Genomic DNA, 22,629 nt, shown 5'->3' with positions numbered 1-22,629 from the left:
TTGGGGCGGCAGCCTTCATGGCTGACAAGATGCTGGCCTTTTTGTCAAAATAAGTTTGGAATAGGCAGAGACCGGGAGAGATAAAAGACCTGGTAAGAGAATTTATCTAACCCACAACTATAAATTAAACCTGGAAAAGGCAAAGAAATTTTGAGAACATAAATAATACTGATGGTCAGGTCGGGACTTATTTTTTCCTAAAAGAAAAGGAAGAAAGGAAGGTGGAGAGTTCTAACACTAGCCCCCTTAGAAGTTCTTTGTCTGCACTTTTGAACAGAAGAATAGAAAGCAGAGCAGCTACAAACCCACGTAATTATATACATTAAATTTGGTTTTGGATCTTAAACAGAAACCAATATTTTTACTTTGTTTGAATTCCTTCCAGCTAAAATAATCAAGAAAAAAGCAGATCTTCTTCTGAACCCACTCAATATAAACTCTAATTTGGTCTCAGATATCAAATAGAAACCAAATATTTTGATCTCTTTTTCTCTGATAACGGATAACCTAACCTTGACTGTGTGGGAAGTTTTAACTAAACAACTATCATAAATCAGAAGTTGCAAGAGCAGGAGGCAAAAGAGACAAGTACTTGAATCTAGCTCTTAATAAGTTTGTTCTAATTGATATGTTTTAAGCAGCTTTGGCTGATCAGGGACGGAAGGTGACAGGGGGAAGTATTATTACAGAGATAAGAACTGGAAAATGCTAGGGTTTTTTCCTTTTCTTTTTTTCTTAAACAATTTGAAGTTCATATTTAAAACTTATTAGTCCAAGGCATTGATCTATTTGTGACAGATTAACATAGGGGTTATTAGATGTATACTTTTTTACAGCCTGTCTACTGACTTGGGGATGAATTTGATGATACTTTTGTATAGCTTCCCTTACTTGTGTTTTCCTAATCGCATCTGTAAATCTTTTTCTGTGCTTTTTACCTCTTTTCCCTTTAACTGGTGTTACAGTAGAAGTAATAGATTCATCTGAACTGAGAAGGAAAATGGGGGGGGGATCTGCCTCTGCCTACCACCATCCATCGGTATTCAGCTGGCTAGCGTCCTGTCAGTGTCTGAGAGAGTTGAGGGGTGTTTGGAATCTCAAAGAGTATTTGCTGTGTGAGCAAGAAGGAGACAGGAAGGAGCCTGGCTGTGGTTTAGCTCAACTGTTCTGTAGTAAAGCTGCTTGCTGCTGTGAAAGTAAATCTGAAACTCCTCTCCTCTGCTTATGTTTTGCATTTGGAACAGATTTCTTTTCAGGTTGGGAGGGGGAGTAGAACTCCTTAGCATCAGAGCATGTTAATAATAATATAGGAAATACTAATGCTCTGATGGTCATTTTGAAAAATCCTTTCTCAGTGAACAATTAGAAGCCAAGAGGAAGATACGTGGCAAATTTGAAGTTTGTAGGCTTTACGGTTCTGGAGATTTGTGATGAAGTGTGAGTGGTATTTTGCATTATTTATATAGATTTATATACTGCATTTATTATTTTTACAAATAACTCTAGGCAGTGAATATATCCAACTCATCTTCCTCCTTTTAATTTCCCCACAACAAAAATCCTCCAAGGTGAGTTGGGCTGAGAGAGAGCGACTGGTCCAAGCCCCCCCCCCCCCCGCTGACTTTCATAGCTAAGGCAGGATTAGAACTCTTGGCCTTCTCCTTTCTAGCCTGGTGCCTTAACCACTAGACTAAACTGGCAGACCTATATAAAGTAAATTTTTTAAAAATCAAATAAGAATGACTCTTTGGTTGTATTTTTCACAGTATAAGACACACTCCCCCACTAAAAGTGGGTGGAAATGTCTCTGTGTCTTATACAGCAAATGTTACTGAAGCCCCACCCACCCTTTGGCCATTTTTGGCCTCCACACACTCCATTTTAGACCCATTCCAGGATGGGGGATTGCCACAGCACATCGCTGCCAGTCGCTGCCTCCACATGTCACATTTTTTTCCTCTGTGTGGCCTGGAATGGGCTGAGAACATGACATGCAGAGACCAAAAATGGAGCGTGCAGAGGCCAAAAACACAATGTGCAGAGGCCAAAAATATGATGTGAGAGGCCAATAACACAATGCATGGAGGTGGCAATCAGTGGCTATGTGTTGTGGCAATCCCCACAGCCTGGAACAGGTCTAAAACAGTGTATGGAGGCCGAAAATGCAACGCGCAGAGTATTTTTAAGTATTTTTTTTAAAGTATTTTATTAAGATTTATAGGCCGCCCTTTTCCCTGAGGGGACTCAGGGTGGCTTACAATCATTAGGGAGGGGGTGCAATTCAAAATAAACAATATGTGAACAAAATAAAATAATAAAAACACAACTTGCATTCAACATTCAACACTCGGGTGGGGAAAATTAAAGACTTATCCCCAGGCCTGTTGGGAGAGCCAGGTCTTGAGGGCTGCGCGGAAGGCCTGGACGGTGGTGAGGGTGCGTATCTCGATGGGGAGATCGTTCCACAGGGTCGGAGCTGCAACAGAAAAGGCTCTCCTCCGTGTAGTCGCCAGTTGACATTGACTGGCGGATGGGATTCGGAGGAGGCCCAGTCTGTGCGATCTTATCGGTCGGAGGGAGGTAATCGGCAGAAGGCGGTCTCGCAAGTACTCAGATCCACTACCATGAAGGGCTTTAAACATGGTCAACAGCACCCTGAAGCACACCCGGAGATCAACAGGTAGCCAGTGCAGCTCGCGGAGGATGGGTGTTATGTGGGCGAACCGTGGTGTGCCCACTATCACTCACGCGGCCGCATTCTGAACTAACTGCAGTCGCCGGATGCACTTCAAGGACAGCCCCATGTAGAGCACATTGCAGTATTCCAGCCTAGAGATCACAAGGGCTCGAGTGACTGTTGTGAGAGCCTCCCGATTCAGGTAGGGTCGTAACTGGCGGACCAGGCGAACCTGGGCAAATGCCCCCCCGGTCACAGCCGACAGATGATGATCGAGAGTCAGCTGTGGATCCAGGAGGACTCCTAAGTTACGAACCCTATCTGAGGGGTATAAAATTTGACCCCCCAGCCTGATAGATGGAACATTAGCCAAATTGTTGGGAGGGAAACACAACAGCCACTCGGTCTTGTCCGGGTTGAGTACCAGTTTGTTAGCACTCATCCAGTTCTTAACGGCCTCCAGACCCTGGTTCATCACGTTCACCGCTTCATTGAGTTGGCACGGGGCGGACAGATACAATTGCGTATCGTCCGCATATTGATGGTATTTTATCCCGTGCCTCTGAATGATCTCGCCCAGCGGTTTCATGTATATGTTAAATAGTAGGGGGGATAAGACCGAACCCTGCGGCACCCCATATTTTAGGGGCCTCAGGGACGATCTCTGCCCCCCCACCAACACCGACTGCGACCTGTCCGAGAGGTAGGAGGAGAACCACTGCAAAACAGTGCCTCCCACCCCCACCTCCCGCAGTCGTCGCAGAAGGATACCATGGTCGATGGTATCGAAAGCCGCCGAGAGGTCAAGGAGAACCAGGATGGACGCATGGCCTCCATCTCTGGCCCTCCAGAGATCATCGGTCAATGCGACCAAAGCGGTTTCTGTGCTGTAACCGGGTCTGAAGCCGGACTGGAAGGGGTCAAGGTAGCTAGCTTCATCCAAGGCCCGTTGAAGCTAGAAGGCCACCACCTTCTCAACAACTTTGCCAACAAAGGGAAGGTTGGAGACAGGACGGTAGTTATTTAAAATGGCTGGATCCAAGGATGGTTTCTTCAGGAGGGGTCTCACCACCGCCATTTTAAGTGCGGCGGGGAAGTGCCCCTCCCGAAGGGAGGCGGTTACGACCGCCTGGATCCAGCCACGTGTCACCTCACTGCTGTTGGCAACCAGCCAGGAGGGACACGGGTCCAGAATACAGGTGGAGGCACTCACAGCTCGAATGGCCTTGTCCACATCCCCAGAGGCAACATCCTGAAACTCAACCCAGAGATGGTTTGCCAAGTGATCCTCTTGTGTCCCGGCTGGATCTGCAGCGGTGGAGTCCAAGTCCGACCGAAACCGAGCAACTTTGTCCGCTAAGAATTGGGCATAATCCTCAGCTCTACCCTGCAAGGGTTCCCCCGTATCCCTCCTATTTAGGAGGGAACGGGTTATCCTAAACAGGGCGGCTGGGCGGGACTCAGCGGACGCAACCAAGGTGGCAATATGAGATCTTTTTGCTGCCCTAAGTGCCCTGATGTAATCCTTGGTGCAAGTTGTTAATAGTGCTCGGTTCGACTCGGACTTATCGGACCTCCACAAGTGCTCTAGGCATCTCCTCCGGCGCTTCTTCTCCCGGAGCTCCTCGGTGAAGCAAGGGGGTCTCCGGGATCTGCTGACCCGGAGGGGCCGTAGTGGCTCAATTCGGTCAAGAGACTCCGATGCCGCCGAGTACCAGGCAGCAGCCAGAGTCTCCGCCGAACTGTGGGTGAGAGTAGCAGGAATAACCCCAAGCTCCGTCTGGAACCTCAAGGGGTCCATCAGTCGCCTGGGGCGGAACCACCTGGTCGGTTCCTCCTCCCGAGGCCGAAAACACTACCCACGAAGGCCAGAAATGCTATGCGGGGAGGTGGCAATAGGCTGTGGCGATCCCCTCAGCCTGGAACACCTGATTGATGATATTCCAGGAGGCTGATCCAACTGTTAATCAGCTGCTCATGCTGAATCAAGCTGCAATAACGTGCTGAAGCTGACCAGGCTGTTTGCTGCAAGGACACTAGCCAGATGAATACTGATGGATGCTAGTAGGCAGAGGCAGAATTTTGTTTTCTCCCCAAAAATTAATGTGCCTCTTATACTCCCAAGCATCTTATACTCTGAAAAATATGATAAGCATATAGGAAATATGAACTCTTCTTTGGTTTCCAAAATGCCGTAGTTTAGGTTCTTGCAATCAAGCTGGATTTGCTGCCTCAAAAACATAGCTTGAATAAACCATCAGGGGATGCCATTGTGTTTATTGTACCACACTGGTAATCCCAAAATTAGATATAGATTTGAAATTATTGTTGACATTTTTATTTTAAGGATTACTTATAATTTCTTAGGAAACAGATTTTTGCACTGAAAGAGTTTGTATCTTAAGAAAAAAACACTGTAGAGAACAGTAATCTGCATGGTTAATATGACACATAAAATACAGGAGGGTTGATGACACTGTTGTGGCCATCATCTTACCTTTGTGTCCACCTTTGGACTGTCCTGATCAAGGCAGTATACATTGCCAAGGTTGAAATAAATGGTTCTAGAAGGCACAAACCTTGCTGACTCAGCAAATGTATGGTATTTCATTTCTAAAAACCTAGTTATGACATGGTGTGAGGGTGTTAAGTGAAATGAATTTATTGGTATCAGCTCAGGGGTTCCTCCCGGTTCGCCCCGGTTCACGCGAACCGGATCGTCAGTGAACCTGGAAGTAATTAACTTCCAGGAACGCCGGTATCGGTCCTGGCCCCTGTTGCTGCCCTCGTTCCCCCGCCCATCTGCAACTCGCTTGCTCGCTCCCCCGCCTGTCCGCACTAAGCCCAGCCTGCTGCTCACTGATTGGCTGGAGTCCAGCCAATCAGTGAGCGGGCTGGCCTCGTTTAAAAGCGTGGCGCCAATGGCTGACATTCCTCTTTTGAAAAGAATCTTTCTCTCAAAGAGTCTTTTCAAAAGGGTTTGTTGCCGAGACGCCTCGTTTTGCGCTTCACCTTGTTCAGTTCACCTTCCCTTCGTCTTCCAGGACCTTGCTGCTTCCCCCACAGGTAAGCAACCAAGCCCCAGTGGCAGGACTCGGGATGCTAGCAGCGGGAATTCGGGTGGGCAGCAGTGATGGTAGCAGCGGTAGCGGCGGTAGGAAGCCTGGTGGGGGCTGGTAGCGGCAGTAGCGGCGGTAGCAGCGGTAGGAAGCCGGGTGGGGGCGGTAGCGGCAGTAGCGGCGGTAGCGGCGGTAGTGGCGGTTGCGGCGGTAGCGGCTGTAGCGGCAGTAGCGGCCTAGCTTTTGTGAGGGAAGGCCTGGAAGGCCTCACAAACCCATGGCCTCACATAACACACGCGGCCGCCTTCGGTTGGGGGGCGGCGGCCTAGCTTTTGCCGGGTGGGGGGCGGTAGCGGCGGTAGACTATTTAAAAAAAGATTCTATCCAAAATAAATTAAAACAAACCATTTTAAAATATTCTATACTCAATACTTTGAAATGTATTGTGCATAGAATTTTTATAATAGTTTTACATATAAGTGTTGAGTGTAGAATATTTTAAAATGGTTTACTTTAATTTATTTTGGATAGAATCTTTTTTTAAATTGTCTTAGACTATTTAAAAAAAGATTCCATCCAAAATAAATTAAAATAAACCATTTTAAAATATTCTATACTCAATACTTTGAAATTTATTGTGCATATAATTTTTTATAATAGTTTTATTGTAATTTATTGTGTATGGAATATTATTAATGGTTTCATTTTAAGTTACTGTGTGTGGAATAGTTTGAAATGGTTACAGTATAAATTATTGCTTGTGCATTGGAATAATGATTACAGTATACTATGGCTGGTACAGTACCTTAAAAAATTACAGTATAAATTATTGCTTGTGCTTTGAAATAATGGTTACAGTATACTATGGCTGGCACAATACCTTAAAATAGTTACAGTATAAATTATTGCTTGTGCTTTGAAATAATGGTTACAGTATATTATGGCTGGTACAATACCTTAAAATAGTTACAGTATAAATTATTGCTTGTGCTTTGAAATAATGGTTACAGTATACTATGGCTGGTACAATAACTTAAAATTGTTACAGTGTAAATTATTGCTGGTGTAATACTTAACAATGGTTTTTAAGGATTTATTTTATTTATAGAATATTTTTTTAATTCTTTTGGGGGGAATTTTTTTAATTGTTTATAAAATATATTTACCACAAGAAATGTTGTTCCTTTTTGCAAATGTTTTATTTGTGATGCAATATGTTGCTTTTAAGTGTTTAGACCAGGTTTATGTGTCTCAAAGTGGCTGCTTTTCTATGGGCAAGCCAGGTTGGTGCAAGGCAGCTTTGCCAGATTTAGTGTGTTTCACCCTCGTTGTTTAGGTAATTCTCAGGTGGTTGATGGTTCTGTGAGCACCTGTCCTTTATAATTTTCCACAATGCCTTGATGGTTTTTATTCCAGTGGCTTTGTCTTTCCTGTCCTTAGGCTTAGGAAAAAAAACTGGTTTCATTGGCAGTCTTTTTGGGGGGGGGATTCTTATTTTTTGGTGTTTTCCATCATAGTTTCTGTGTGTGTGTGTGTGTGTGTGTGTGTGTGTGTGTGTGTGTGTAATGTCCCACAGTTATTTACGCATTAATAATGATCTAGTAATATTTTCTTATACATTTTAGGGACCTTTCCTTACATAATTGGTGTTTTTGTTTCATACTTTTGGCTTTCTAATTCCTGTTTCCATTAGTTGGCAATAGCTAAAACCAATCCCATGTGAAAAAGTTTTCAAAGCCTTCTTGATTTTAATTGTCAATTTATTTATTCCACACATTGTAATATTTATTCATTTACATATCTCTGTTTTTCCACCGTTGTGCAAACACAATTCCCATGTGTAAAATTAAATATATATTATACTCCCTTTCAAATAGCCAACAAAATATTTCTGGTTTTAATTCCATATCTTCCTTTATGGTTGCTTCTAACCACTAACTTCTAAATAGCTTCTTGGACCGACCTAAGTACTAATTCATAATTTCATATGAATTCATATATTCCTGTCATTTGAAACTGAGAACTAAATTTCAGAAAAAGGAAATCTGTATTGCTCTGTACATTGTTGGTTGAAAGCAGAGGTCCCTTCTTGTGACCTACAGAGTCCTCAGCTTACAACCACAATTGAGTCCAATATTGTTTTATTTCTTTGGCAGCAGTTAGATCTACTTAGCACAATGAAGAAGAGGCAACAGAGTATGACCACTTTCTTCTCCAAATAAAACAAGAGTTGAGGAATCAGCTGATCCAAAGCAGTCACTAGGCGCACCAGCCACACCAGCACCGCCAGCTGCACCAGCCGCACCAGCACTGCTAGCCGCACCAGCACCGCCAGCCGCACCAGCACCGCCAGCCACACCAGCACCACCAGCCACACCAGCACAGCCAGATGCACCAGCACCACCAGCCACACCAGCACAGCCAGACGCACCAGCACCGCCAGATGCACCAGCACCGCCAGCACCGCCAGCACGACCACTACCACCAGTTGAGGTCGGAGAAAGCAGCAAGTCCATTGACTCCACTGCAGTTCCACAACTTCCTGACTGCTGGAATTTCCAGGAATACAAACACTTCAAGGACAAGTTTGATGGACTGGAAGTATCCAACAAGAAGGTGGGTTGTGCGTACTGTGCAAAACCCATGTTCGCGGTGGAGAAAGATATTCATGTTTCCAAAGAGTGGAAACATTTCCAGGTGCCACCAGCAGGGAAAAGCAAGGATTTACAACAAGCATCACTGAGAAAAAAATTAAGGGAACATTTTCAATCAAAGGCACACCTTATTTGTGTGGAGACCAGTAAGCAACAGGAGCAGGAAGCTTTCACCAAATCCCTGGATAAGTCAACTAAGAAACATTTATCCAGTACTTGCACAATATTTTCCACCGTTTACGATCTGGCGCAGAGATGTAATCCATTCTCAGACATTGAAGCGCAAGTAAATTTGCTGAATACGTTTGGAGTGGATGTGGGAGTTGGCTTGCATTCACGAAGATCGGCAGTGAAAATCGTTGACTTCATTGCAAAACAGATCAAGACCACCGTGTTTTTAACGATTATTGCAAATAATCTAAAGGTGTGCCTAATAATTGATGAAGCCTCAACACTTTCAATGAGAGCAGTGCTGATAGTTTTTGTTAGAGTTGAGGATCCAGAATGCCTAGCAACCATCTTCGTTGAGCTTCTGGAATTACAGTGACAAGATTCGGAGACCATATATCCTGCAGCAATGGAAAGCTTGTACAAAGTTGGATTCACCACCGAATATCTATGGAAGAACTTTTTTTAAAATTATTTTATTTTTTTGTTACATAAACAACACATACCCACAACAGTGGGGGGAAAAACAAAAAAAACAAAGCAAAAAAGAACAAGAAACAAGACAGAGAAGAAAAAAAAACCCATCATCACATATAGCATGTCATTTGGTTACAGGTGCTTTAACATTTATTCTTATACATTTATTGTTTCATTTAATAGGTATAATTTAGTATCATTTCTTATTCCCTTACCTTTACTAGTTTGTCCTAACTATATTTCCCCCCACAGACACACTTTGTATATACACAACAATTAAAAAAGAAAAACACACACTCACAGCAAAAAAAAACAAACAAAAAACCCAAGTATATGTTATAAAAAAGTATATCAGCTGGTTACAAGTTTTTGTGCATGTCTTCCATTAATTCATATTAATTCAAATATCTTAACTCAAATGTTTACTATATCATCATACCTCCACTTTTAATTGACTACAGTTATTTAAAGATCCTTCATCCTTAACTATACCAAAGATTTAGTCCATAACCACATGCTGGCATTTCATTTACTTATTTATAAAATCCTCCATTAACATCAAGTCCTCATATCCTGTTTTAGCTAAACATCCATAATATTTAATACCAAAAATTTCATCCTCCATGCATATAATTTATTATCATTCTCCTTTCTTTATTTAATTATATCCTATATCATAACATTTTCCCCCTATTAGTTAAGATTTAACTGTATATAGATATAGTTTTATTTTATTTTTTATATTAATTATTATTGTGATTAATAACCTTTATATATAGTCCAAAGATATTTCTAACCTTCCCTTCTCATATCCAATTATTATTTATCATAGCAACTCAACATTATATACATTACTATCATTATCAATTATTATTCAACTATACCTATTACAAATGAATTTAACTAGGTTTAGCTAATTTTAAATTGTACTCTTCCATCTATCAGTCTGTGTCTCTCCAGTAACAGAACAGCCTTAAATCTGTTGCCATTCGTAGGTCCAGTTCTCCAAACATCTTTATGAGCAAGTCCATATGAAGAAATCTTTGCACCTTTTTGTTTATGGTGCCTCTCATATAGTGCTGCCGCCCTCTTTTTATTTCCTTTATCAGCTTGTCTTTAATTCTCAGTGGTGGTATCAAATGTTTTGCAGATGGTATTTCATAAAGTATGAATTCTTTAATGCTTCTCACTCCTCCTGCGCCCTGTCTTTTGAAGTAAACCTTCTGTGTGGCTGCTTCCCCTTCAGACATTCCATCTTTTTCTCCCTCAGAAGTAAACTAGTTGCCCCAAATATCAGCAAATTGAGAATCTTTATCTCTGACATCCTTAGTTTGTATTTGAAGAACATTCTCAGTTTTTTCCTCATATTTTGTTGCTAAAAACACCAAATAATCCAATTTTCTCTCAATTCTATCTTGTGTGGCAGATAATTTCTGTAATGCTGAAAAAATCATTTGAATAGATGCTTGAATAGACGCCATGTTTGTACGCAGTTAATATTTTTTCTTGAGAGCTCTGAGGTATTTGGAAATAAAAACAGGCTGGGAGCTATGCAATCTTATCAGATCTTAGACCAATACAGCCAAGCAATAAAAGTGTCAAGTTGTAAACAACCAAATTATAGTGAATTGGTTTACAGCCCGTTTGCAGAGGATCAGAGGAGATGTTGGAGTAATCTATCCTTTGTCCATGTGAATAACATTTAAAACATTTAAAAGGTAGGATAACCATCATCCAAAAACCAATAAAAAGATCAAAATCGCCGCTAGATTCTTCTGTTCTTTGATTTAAATTAGCTTGAATTTTTAGGTGGACTGTTTTTCTCTGAGTAATAAAATAATCTTACCAGCTGGAAACACTTTTGACATTCTTTAGGGCTGTCTGCAGTTTCAGTTAACCTTATGGCTAATCCGGAAGTCACTGGCAAAGGAGGTTATTTTCCAGTTCCCCAGAGACTTTGCGAACGTCTCTGGGACCACTGGATCTCCTCCTACCTTTCACTGTCTCTCAGGACAGCTTGGGTCCAAAAAGGGACCATCCAAATGCTTCAGAATAGAGGAGTTTCAGGAGTAGCCTGAAAGTCCGTCTTCTCACTGCTAAGCCCCGCCTTCTTCCCAAATATCTACAGAAGAACTTAATCGCTTTCTGCTCCAATGGTGCCAACCTTATGCTTGGAAGAAAATCTGGAGTCAGCGCCAGAATAACTCAAGAATTCCCAAACATCATCATCTGGCACTGCTTGAACCACTGCCTGCAACTTGTGCTGGATGATGCAATAAGAGAAGTGAAGCAGGTCAACCACTTCAAGATCTTCCTGGATAAAGTGCACACCATCTTCCACAAATCCTGCAAGAGCCAGAATGACCTCTTCCAAATCTCTGAGCAATTGGGCATCAAAATAGTGAAGATTGGCAGAGTTTTGGGACCAAGATGGGCTGCCTGTAGTTTAAGGGCATCCATGGCTGTTTGGCATGCTTATCCAGCGTTACATCAGTTTTTTTCAAGGCAACGAAAGGTTCCCAGGCATGGCTTCCCATTTTCAAAATTTAAATTTTTTGCAGGATTTGGCCCTGATGATCGACATCCTAAGTGAGATTTCTGTCCTGTCAGATGCCCTACAGGGGAGAGTGACAAATATCATCGTGGCCAAAAAGTTAGTGTTGTGAACAATCGGTGCTGGTGAAGTGCTACTACAGAAAAGGGGCAAATATGAGAGAGAACTTGAGAAATTGCTACAAACACAAGCCTTCGAAAACAAGAATTTAGCTCCAAATCAACGGTTTGATGACCTTCCCCGTGAAAAACTGTTGCAAAGCATCATCACCAATTTAAAGAAAAGGCTGATAGATGGCGACCATTTAAGAACAGGTAGCCTATTGCCAGCAGCACAAAAGTTACACTTTATCACCTATTTAGAGCCAGGTTGCTGGAACATGAAAGATGTAGTCATTCCATTGGGTGACGCAGAGGAAGCATTGGTTGAATTTGGCCGTGTTTTTAATTATGAAATTGACTTGAACGACTACAGGGATTTTTTGGAAAATGTGCTGAAAAATCCAGAGAACTACAAAATTCCTGACAGTGTCAGAAAAGTTAGAGACATTGTCAGGACAATTGCTGTTAGTTCAGCAGAGGAGGAAAGGGGGTTCTCAAAATGAACCTCATATGTTCAGAGCAAAGAACACGCCTAATTATTCCAAACATCAGTAACCTGATGGTGACAAGTGTTGTTGGCATACCTGTTGAGAGATGGGACCCAATTCCTACACTGAAAGTTTGGCTCAGAGCGCACCACCACACGGCTGATGAGCCACACGTGAAGACGAAGAAAGCTGCAACAGAGGAATCGGGAAGCCTAAGAACAGTATGGAGATATCAAAAACCAGAAAAGCTATAAGACAAGTAAGTACTTGAGTGTATCTCTTTCATGGTGTTATTCTTATGTAAGGTGTAAGTGCCAGCAATTAAAGTGTTGCTTTCTGTGTCTCTCCTTTGTGTAGGTTTTCTGAGCCAAGTAAAGCCAATCAACCTCAACCTAAATGTAATACGGTGGTGTGCAGAAGACCGGCAAGCCAGCGATGCTTCCCCTGTAAGTACCTGTCTTTATTGCTGGGTATGATGTGCTCTGTGTTGTGTTCCTCCTTGAGATAGTGAAGTGCCAGCAATTAAAGTCTTGCTTTCTGTGTCTCTCCTTTGTGCAGGTTTTTGGAGCAAGATGGTGAGGTGGTGGTGCAGAAGATGCAAAAAAGGAGAGTAATTTTCCTTTTCTATTATTTTGTGTGCTGGTTTCAGCCCAATGCACTGCATGCAATTAAAGTCTTGCTTTCTGTTTCTCTCCTTTGTGCAAGTTTTTGGAGCAAGATGGTGAGGTGGTGGTGCAGAAGATGCAAAAAAGGAGAGTAATTTTCCTTTTCTATTATTTTGTGTGCTGGTTTCATCCCAATGCAGTGCATGCAATTAAAATCTTGCTTTCTGTGTCTCTTCTTTGTGCAGCCCATTCATTGGAGTCTGTGATACTGAAGACTGGCAAGAACAGGCATCTTTCATCTGTAAGTAGCTCTTTTATTGTTTTTGTACTTATTTTAGTCTTATTGTAGTTCATCCATTGGGGGAAAGAATTCAGTGACATTGTCTTGGCCACTCCCATCCGGTCACATGGGCGGCAAGCCACTCCCATCCAGTCACATGGGTGGCAAGCCACTCCCATCTGGTCACATGGACAGAAAGCCGCTCCCATCCGGTCACATGGGCGGCAAGCCACTCCCATCCAGTCACATGGGTGGCAAGCCACTCCCATCCAGTCACATGGGCAGCAAGCCACTCCCATCCGGTCACATGGGTGGCAAGCCACTCCCATCCAGTCACATGGGCAGCAAGCCACTCCCATCTGGTCACATGGGCAGCAAGGCACTCCCATCCAGTCACATGGGCACAAGCCACTCCTATCCGGTCACATGGGCGGCAAGCCACTCCCACAAAGGAGGCCACGCCCACAGAGTAGGTTCAAACAATTTTTGAAACCTACCCCTGTATCAGCTCATTCCTTAATGGATCACAAAACCAATCAAGATAATTCATTGTGACAAAAATCTCTTCTTTTGAGAAATGATGGATTTGTTCTTAGCTGTTGTTGAACAGAGAAAGAGCTATGGAGAAATGAGGAAGAAAAGCACATATGAAGAAAAGAACAACAGTTTTGTTGCCTCTTACCTCTTCATGAACCCAACATGGGAATGTTACTATGCAGCTTGTTCAAGACACTAATGAAAAAACAGTTGCATTTTATATATTTTATATGCCTTATTTTATAAAGGTATGAAATGTAATTCCATGTCTGATAAGAACTGGAAAATGCTAGGAGATTTTTTTCTTTTCTTATTTTTCTTCCCTCCTTTGTCTTTTTATTTTACTGCAAAAGATAAAGATGGCCCCAGCTTCACTTCCCGTCCCACAGTAGCTAAAACCTAAGGTGGACCAGAGCCTCAAAATAAGACTTTGTATAACTAACTGCAATCTTGGAACTGGATATTAAGGAAGAACAAAAGACCAAGATGACTCCCATCATTCTCCCCCACAGCAGTGGAAGTGGATAAACTTAAGGTGGACTAGAACTTTTAAATAACTGTATAGCTAATTCTAACAATTCTAACTGATTGATGGTAAACTTGCAAGGAAAACAAAATTACCAAAGGATAATGGAGACAACAGACCATTTGTGTGCTTGTACCATGAAAAAACAATAACCTAATGAACTTTTTTTCATTTGTTGAGAGGAAATCCAGCTGAAAACTTCTCTGTGTCCTAAGATCATTCAAGGCCCCTGAACTCTCTGGTTTAGCTCCTGAATGTTCTACTTTCACTTTAATTCAGGACACTGAAACAAAAGGGATGAGAAAACACTTAAATGGGGAAGATTAAAGAGGCCTCTCTTAATTGCAACTGCAAGACACATAAATATTTCATTAAGATAGTGCAAAGCTATTATTATGGTGACGTTTTATGAACATGTGAAATTTCTGGAGTTTCAGGCAGAGAAACAGCTTTCTCTTCTTTAAGGGGTTCCTAACATGTACATCTCCATGGACCCGAGACAAACTCTGTGCCTTCTGAATCCAGATCATCTAATTACATCCAGAATCTAATTTACCTATCTGTTCTAATAGTTGATGGTTTTTGTAGGAACAGAATGAACTGGTTCATTAGTAAGATTTATGCATCTTTCATAAGATTTACGTAATCATGTTAATTAAGATCTGAAATGAATGAAGGTTCTGTAACAATAAGCTTGCTCAACTGCAATTGTTTCTCATAGCAGAACCTTCAGTCCAAGGATAGTAATGAATAAAGCTCCCAGATGCAGCTTTATTCCATGAATCAGACTCAAGCAACTATCTCTACTCTTGCAATTTGGAAAGTGTGTTTAATTTTCCATATTCATTCATTCATTCATTCATTCATTCATTCATTCATTCATTCATTCATTCATTCATTCATTCATTCTATTTAATTGATTTTATTTCTATTGTATCTTTTCCTTCAAAGTAGCCTGTATGATAAAGTAGCCTGAATGATAAAATCTCTTCATTTTTATTTCCTCAAAAACAATTCTGTCAGTTTGAATGAGCTGAGAGAGAGTTACAGGCAAAAAGTCAGGACTGGGTCTAATTGAGAACTTAATCTTAGTCTTGAAAATTAACAGGAGAATTTACTTCAAATAAAATTTCCTTACCAGCCTAGAAAGTTGGACATATTTTTAGCCTTTGTTGTTTTAATGATTTCCATGGTCACAGATACATTGAAAAATTGGGGGCTCCCCTGTATTCTTTTCAACCAGGTGACAACCAAGCTTAGAGAACTCCAAAGACCTCACTGTTTAAGCCTGGGCTACATATATTCTGTTCTATTAGTAGTGATGTATATCCCTACTTAGTAGTTTTTACTGTAAACTAAAAGCATCAACAAACTAATTTGTTTGTCCTTCTATGGAAAGAACTCTAAGCTTGCATGCAATGTTCAATATAGTTTTGCAATATTCTAGGATCAAAGAAGTTCACAATCCATCAGGAGTACAAAAAATCTAAATTTCCTTGTTTGCTCGTTTATACATTGTATTTATAAGACTACACAATACTAAATAACCCTGGGTGACAAACAAGAACAACATGATGTATAAAAAATAATTTAAAAAACATGATGGTTACTCTGGAGGGAACACTCCAGGGGTGGGTTTCAAAAATTGTTTGAACCTACTCTGTGGGCGTGGCCTCCTTTGTGGGAGTGGCTTGCTGCCCATGTGACTGGATGGGAGTGGCTTGCCACCCATGTGACCGGATGGGAGTGGCCTGCCACCCATGTGACCTGGTGGGAGTGGCCAAGACGATGTTATTACTAGATATTACTAATTACTAGATATTATTAATATTACTAGATAATTATTAATGCATAGATAACTGTGGGACATTACACACCCACCCACACCCACAAACTATGACAGTGCTAGGAAAACACCCAAAAAATAAAAATCCCCCCCCCCCAAAAAAAAAGACTGCCAATGAAACCAGGTTTTTTTTCCTAAGCCTAAGAACAGGAAAGACAAAGTCACTGGAATAAAAACCATCAAGGCAATGTGGAAAATTATAAAGGACAGGCACTCACAGAACCATCAACCACCTCAGAATTACCTAAACAAGTAAGGTGACCAGATTTTCAGATTGGTAAAGAGGGACACCATTGACCGGGGGGGGGGAGCTAGGCCGCGGCAGTTACTGCCAGCCCGCGACCTCGCTAGGGACATCTGGTCACCTTAATTATATACATCCTCTCTCTCTCTCTCCATCCATCCATCTGTCTGTCTATCTGCCTGCCTATCTAGTTATGGTATCCCTCTCCCTCTTTCCCCCTCTCTTTCTCCATCCATCTATCTGCTTGCCTACCTATCTCTCTCTCTTTCTCTCTATCCATCCGTCTATCTGCCTGCCTATCTGTCTATCTAGTTATGGTCTCTCTCTCTCTCTCCCTCTCCCTCCCTCATCTCATTATCATCTATCTCAGTGTTTCTCCACCTTTTTATAAAAATAATTTATTTATTTATTTTTTGTTACATAGACGACACATACCCACAACAATAAAAACAAAACAAAACAAAAAGAAAAAAAACCCATCATCACATATAGCATGTCGTTTGGTTATAAGTGTTTTAACATTTATCATTCTTATATATTTATTATTTCATTTAATAGGTTATAATATACAGTTTGGGTTGCTTTGTTTACCATCCCTTCCTCCTGTTATAACACCACCTTATTTTCCCTTTCTTTTCTCCCTTCCTCCCTTCTCTACTTTCTTCCTTCCTGCTCTCCTTCCCCTTCCTTCTTCCCTTACCTTTCTCCTACTCCTGCTCTTCCTCTTCCCCTTTCTACCCTCTCTCCCCCTCTTTCTCTCCTTTCCATCCTCCTCTCCTCTTTCTTCTTTCCCCCATCTTCCTTTCATTCTCTCCTCCTTTCTCCCTTTCTCCCAACTCCCTTTCTGGGAGTTGAAGTCCACACACTTTCAAGTCTCCAAGGTGGAGAAAGACTGATCTAGCTAATTAATATAATTATTTCTCCCTCTCTTTTTCACTCTCTTTCCAGCGCACACACGCAAATGCATAGGGCAGCCCACCTCACACACAGGTAACTCCGGGCGGCTTACGGGAAGAGGACAGCCGACCACTCACCCACGCGGGGGGGGGGCAGGATTTTGCCAAGAAAAGTTAACTTTCCTGCGAAAGGGGCCGGCAGCCTCTCAGCTCTTCGCGGCCGGGGAGACCTCCCACCACTTCCACTCCTGCGACCCTCCTCCCGCCTCCTCGGAGCTTCAAGCAAGCTAACTGGGAAGGCCGGGGAAGAAGAAGAAGCGGCGGTGCGAGGTCAGCGGTTCTTGGGGGCGCGGCGGAAGCCCTGCCAAAGCGCCCCTTTCCCGGCTCGGCTGCTGCTGCCACTGCTCAACGCAGAAGGGGAGGAGGAGGAAGATAAAGCGGTGGGGTGGTTCCTGCAGCCGCCAAGGCGGGAAAGGTGAGCTTTGACAGAGCTTCCACAGCCCTGCCAAAGCGCCCCTTTCCCGGCTCGGCTGCCGCTGCCACTGCTCACAGCAGAAGGAGAGGAGGAGGAAGAGGAAGATAAAGTGGCGGGGTGGTTCCTGCAGCCACCAAGGCGGGAATGGTGCGCTTTGATAGGGCTTCCTCTCCGGAGAGGCATTTTTTAAAAAGAAAAACCCTGCAGGCACCCAGCGACAGGGGCTAGGAGCTAGGAACCCGGAAGTTAATTACTTCCGGGTTCACTGACGAACCGGATCGCAAGAACCGGTGCGAACCGGGAGGAACCCACCCCTGGAACACTCATAACACAGCTTCCATTCACTCTAGCCTAAACTAAGCCTTTAGATTTTGCTTGAAAAAGAGCAGGGATAGGATCCATTTAAATATCTGGGAAATGCTGTTCCAGAGATCAAGTGGGGTGATAGAGAAGGCACACTTCTGAGATTCTATCAGTATTGGACATGGATTCATTGTGAATTAGAATCCAAAGTATATTCCTTCCTACTTTTATCACAAAGGAGAATGAAATATAATTTGTTTTCTAATTGAAATATTCAGGGAAGAGGGATATTATATCACCTTCTTTGATGCAAGCAGAATAAGGAATTCGTTCCAATTTCAAAAGTTTTCCTCCTGTACTTTTGTAAATTTAAATTTTAGGTCAGTACACATCACTTTGTTTTGAATATCTGATTAGGAAATGTAAATATAGTTCAGAGTGAAAGGCAGATTATGTCCAAAAGAAAGATGGGTACTTTATGGGCACCAATAGTAAGAAGTTAAATCAATTAGTAGAAAAGGATTAAAGTAGTTTCTTACAAAAAACCCAAAAACAAAGGAAAGATATTAATTAAAATCTATACTCCAACCAGTGTAACATACAATAACAATTATATCCCACATCAAAATTAAATCTAATTGCAGGATAATTATGTCTAAACACTACTGGTTGTCATAATTGGTCTAATTTTTAAGGATACATTGGGTGTCTATTTACAATATTTTTTTTACTTGATATAAGCAAACAAAATCAATTCAGTTCTTATACTTCAACAGCTGGTAACCATACTAAACCACTAAAAGAGGTATAACACAAGCTTGTTTTGCTATAGTAACTGATATGACACTATAAAATTAAAGCCAGAAAGTAGGACTACAATGCACCCCCCCCCAACTGAGTCATTTTACTCTTTGTAGAGTTTATCAACCTTGTTAGATGCCAGGCAACATTCATAGTTTATCATGATGACCAGAATTCCCTTCAAAACCATAATCCCAGATTTTATGGGATCTCTAAATTGTAGCTCCTACAAAATACTATGATCTCTTGAAGTTTTGTTTACTTGTTAAATATTACAATTATTTTATTTTTTTATTCAGTTTTTGTAGGTACATAGATACCTGCTTCTTTCAGGTACGAGACTTCAATGAGGCCAAACACAATTGTTTATCTCTGATTTAGGGAGGTTATAAGAACGAGTCTAGGCATCTGATGGATACATTCAGATCTCCTCTGAGTTGGGCTCCTGTTATGCAAATAAGGTGGAGCTGATTGAAGCATTGGCTTGCTTAGTTATCTGGGAGGAATTTAAACCTATTGATTGTGGGAAAGTGCACCAGACCTCAGTGCTGTTAATTCAACCACCTGTATTTTAAATTTGCTCCTTTTTGGCTTATTAAAGCTTCCTAGAAAAAAAACATGCAGTGAGCGCAAGCAGCGGTGAATAAATGTTTCAGTGAAAGTGATTCTTGGTAATTTTCTAGAAAGAAATTCAAGATCTGGGAGGTTGAATATATATGGTTCCATGGTACAAGGCAATCTCTTGGTGCAATCTCTTGGTGCAATCTCTTGGTGCAGATTTCTTTCCTTTCTTCCTTAGACCCTTATAATAGTAGAGTATGTGGATGGGTAGCCGGGATAAAGTGTTATGTAGGCAGAAACATGGCTTAGTTGCAGCTGCAGTTTTCTTTCTATCTATCTATCTATCTATCTATCTATCTATCTATCTATCTATCTATCTATCTATCTATCTATCTATCTATCTATCTACCTACCTACCTACCTACCTACCCACCCACCCACCCACCCACCCACCCATCCATCCATCCATCCATCCATCTATCTATCATCATTCATTCATTCATCATCTATTGTATCATCACATTTAGGAACCACCCATCTCCCTCACAGAGAGATTCTGGGCAGTTTACAAATAAGTCTTCTGGGAGTATCGCTGAGCAAAGGCTGATTTTGGAGCCAATTCCATTTGACAACATGATAAAAATATAGATCATATCAGTGCTGACATGCACCAATGTTATAAAAAGTGGAAGAAAAGTCCCAGAAAACAGACCCATTTCACTTTGGACTTTCTCTGAGAAAGCTTATCCCAGGCCTATTTGCTTATTAAAGTGCAAAAGAAAGGGGAAAGACAAACCTTTAAATAGGGGAATATGCTATGGATATGAGTCATGACCATCAAGACATAACAAAAAATATGACCACTATGTTTTGTGTAACTGCATCTTCATTAAAGTTTAATAGGATGCCATAGTGTCCTATCTGCTTTTCAGTTATTTACATTTGCTTATAGTTAAAAAACAACATACAGATAATATGAATGCAGGTAACGTGACACTTTACAGTATTTGCCATGTTGTCCTTGGTGCCAGATCAGCATGGGAAGGACATTTGCAAAACAACTAACGTCAAGTGAAGCTCAACATTTACACGGATGCCTTTGTGAACATAGTTGCATCATTTTCTTACTAATGTGGAAGTGGTTTATCATTGCCCTGTCCCAGTGCATTCCCCCCACCTCCAACTTCCTAGTCTAGTCTATTGCCAAAGGATTTTTGGGGATTTCACCCAACTCACATCCTGTTTAACTGTTCAGGATCTGCCAAAGCCAACTACATGTGCAGCTAGCAATTATCCAGTTGCTACATAGCTTGTAAATTGTCTCTCACATTTTCTAAGGGAGTCAGTTACTAAGCTTGAAAATAATATTGCTCCACTATGTAGTGGTAGCTAGGGAAATATGAATGCCCTATGGCAGGGGTCACTAATTTTTTGGACCTCAGGGACAGCTAAATTCATAATTTTAAATCCTGCAGACCACTAATATAACTAGGTGGCTAGGTGGTCACATGACTGGGTGGGCATGGCCAACTTGATGTTACATGCAAGAAAGCAATAGCAATAGCAGTAGACTTATATACCGCTTCATAGGCCTTTCAGGCCTCTCTAAGCGGTTTACAGAGAGTCAGCATATTGCCCCCAACAATCTGGGTCCTCATTTTACCCACCTCGGAAGGATGGAAGGCTGAGTCAACCCTGAGCCGGTGAGATTTGAACCGCTGACCTGCTGATCTAGCAGTAGCCTGCAGTGCTGCATTTAACCACTGCGCCACCTTGGCTCTTGTGGTGATATAATTGTGGTGATATGTGGCCTATGAAGCGGTATATAAGTCTACTGCTATTGCTATTGCTTTCTTGCCACAGTTCTTAAGTGAATAAATGCAGCTGATAAGTTAGTAACATAAATGAATCTGGTTTCCCCATTTGACTTTGTCAAAAGGTGATTATATGACCTCAGGACACTGAAACCATCATAAATACGAATCTGTTGTCAAACATCAAAATTTTGATCGCGTGACCATGAGGATGCTGCAACGGTCGCTAAGTGTGAAAATGATCGCTAAGTGTGAAAATGGTCATCAGTCACTTTTTTCAATACCATTGTAACTTTGGTCACTAAGCCCATTATACCACCTTTCTTGCCACAGTTCTTAAGTGAATAACTGCAGCTGTTAAGTTAGTAACATAAGTGAATCTGGTTTCCCCATTTGACTTTGTCAAAAGGTGATTATATGACCCCAGGACACTGAAACCATCATAAATACGAATCTGTTGCCAAACATCAAAATTTTGATTGCGTGACCATGAGGATGCTGCAATGGCCGCTAAGTGTGAAAATGGTCGCTAAGTGTGAAAAATGGTCATCAGTCACTTTTTTCAATGCCATTGTAACTTTGGTCACTATACCACCTTTCTTGCCACAGTTCTTAAGTGAATCTTAAGTGAAGATGTTATATCTTAAGTGAATCTTAAGTCTTAAGTGAAGATGTTATACAGTAGAACCTCTGGTCACGAACGCTTCTGACCAAAATATTCACATTCTCCCCCCCCCCCCCCCCCCGCTGCTGATTTCCCCTTTTGCACCATTTTTTTTGTAAGCGCCAAATTTCCCAAATTAGGTTTGATTCATGACCAAATCAGTTTGCGACCAATGTTATGGAACGAATTATGGTTGTGACCAGAGGTTCTACTGTATTCATGCCTTTACATACTCTATATCACCTCAAAATGTTGCACAGCCTTCATATGTTTCTAATACAGATAAAATTAAATACAACATCAAAACCATAAAAAAGTAAAATTAACCTGGCTGGAAAATCCTATGCCTGTCTTGCTATTATTACTGACACACTTGCTGCAGTATTTGATGGCTAAAAGAAAAAAAAATATTGTTAAAGTGTGTATTATGTTCACTCCCATGTCTTGTCTGCTGCGTTGATTTTGAATTCATTAAAAGAGCTTATTTTACATCAAATCCCTCTCATATTATTCTCCTATGTTCAATAAACCCTAAGAGACAGCATACTATACATGAAATTCCTGTAACTGTATATTTAGTAAATTGTGGAGCTGAGTTTATCCAATTAACTCAGTTTTTGGACTTGAGTAATCACATACAATAAAGGAAATAAAACTATTTAGAATGAAGTGTAGTTGGCTATTTGTGATTAAGGGTGTCATGCAGAAACAATTATAGTTTTGATCAGGAAAATACCCTAAAAAAACCCTTTTGTTCTTTCAGGGTTTTTTAAAATGATTTTTCCATGGCACATCACATATTGTTTTGAATAAAAAAACAGCAGCTGCACATTTTTAAAAACCTACATTATTTTAAAATGCATTAAAAAATAAAAGAAAAAAACCCAGCACACTTACCA

At 41.3% G+C, this 22,629-nt stretch overlaps 1 pseudogene; it reads left to right on the top strand.

Annotated features, from left to right (window-relative positions):
• The first annotated feature begins 8,379 nt into the window (after positions 1–8,379).
• LOC148044441 (E3 SUMO-protein ligase KIAA1586 pseudogene) lies at positions 8,380–12,432 on the top strand (annotated as a pseudogene).
• Positions 12,433–22,629: the final 10,197 nt, after the last annotated feature.

This window comes from Thamnophis sirtalis, unplaced genomic scaffold (assembly GCF_051295495.1).
Source record: "Thamnophis sirtalis isolate CommonGarterSnake01/CBP01778 unplaced genomic scaffold, rThaSir2_p1.2 scaffold_8, whole genome shotgun sequence".
In the NCBI taxonomy this organism is placed as follows: Eukaryota; Metazoa; Chordata; class Lepidosauria; order Squamata; family Natricidae; genus Thamnophis; species Thamnophis sirtalis.
This window is presented reverse-complemented; position numbering and strand designations above follow the sequence as displayed.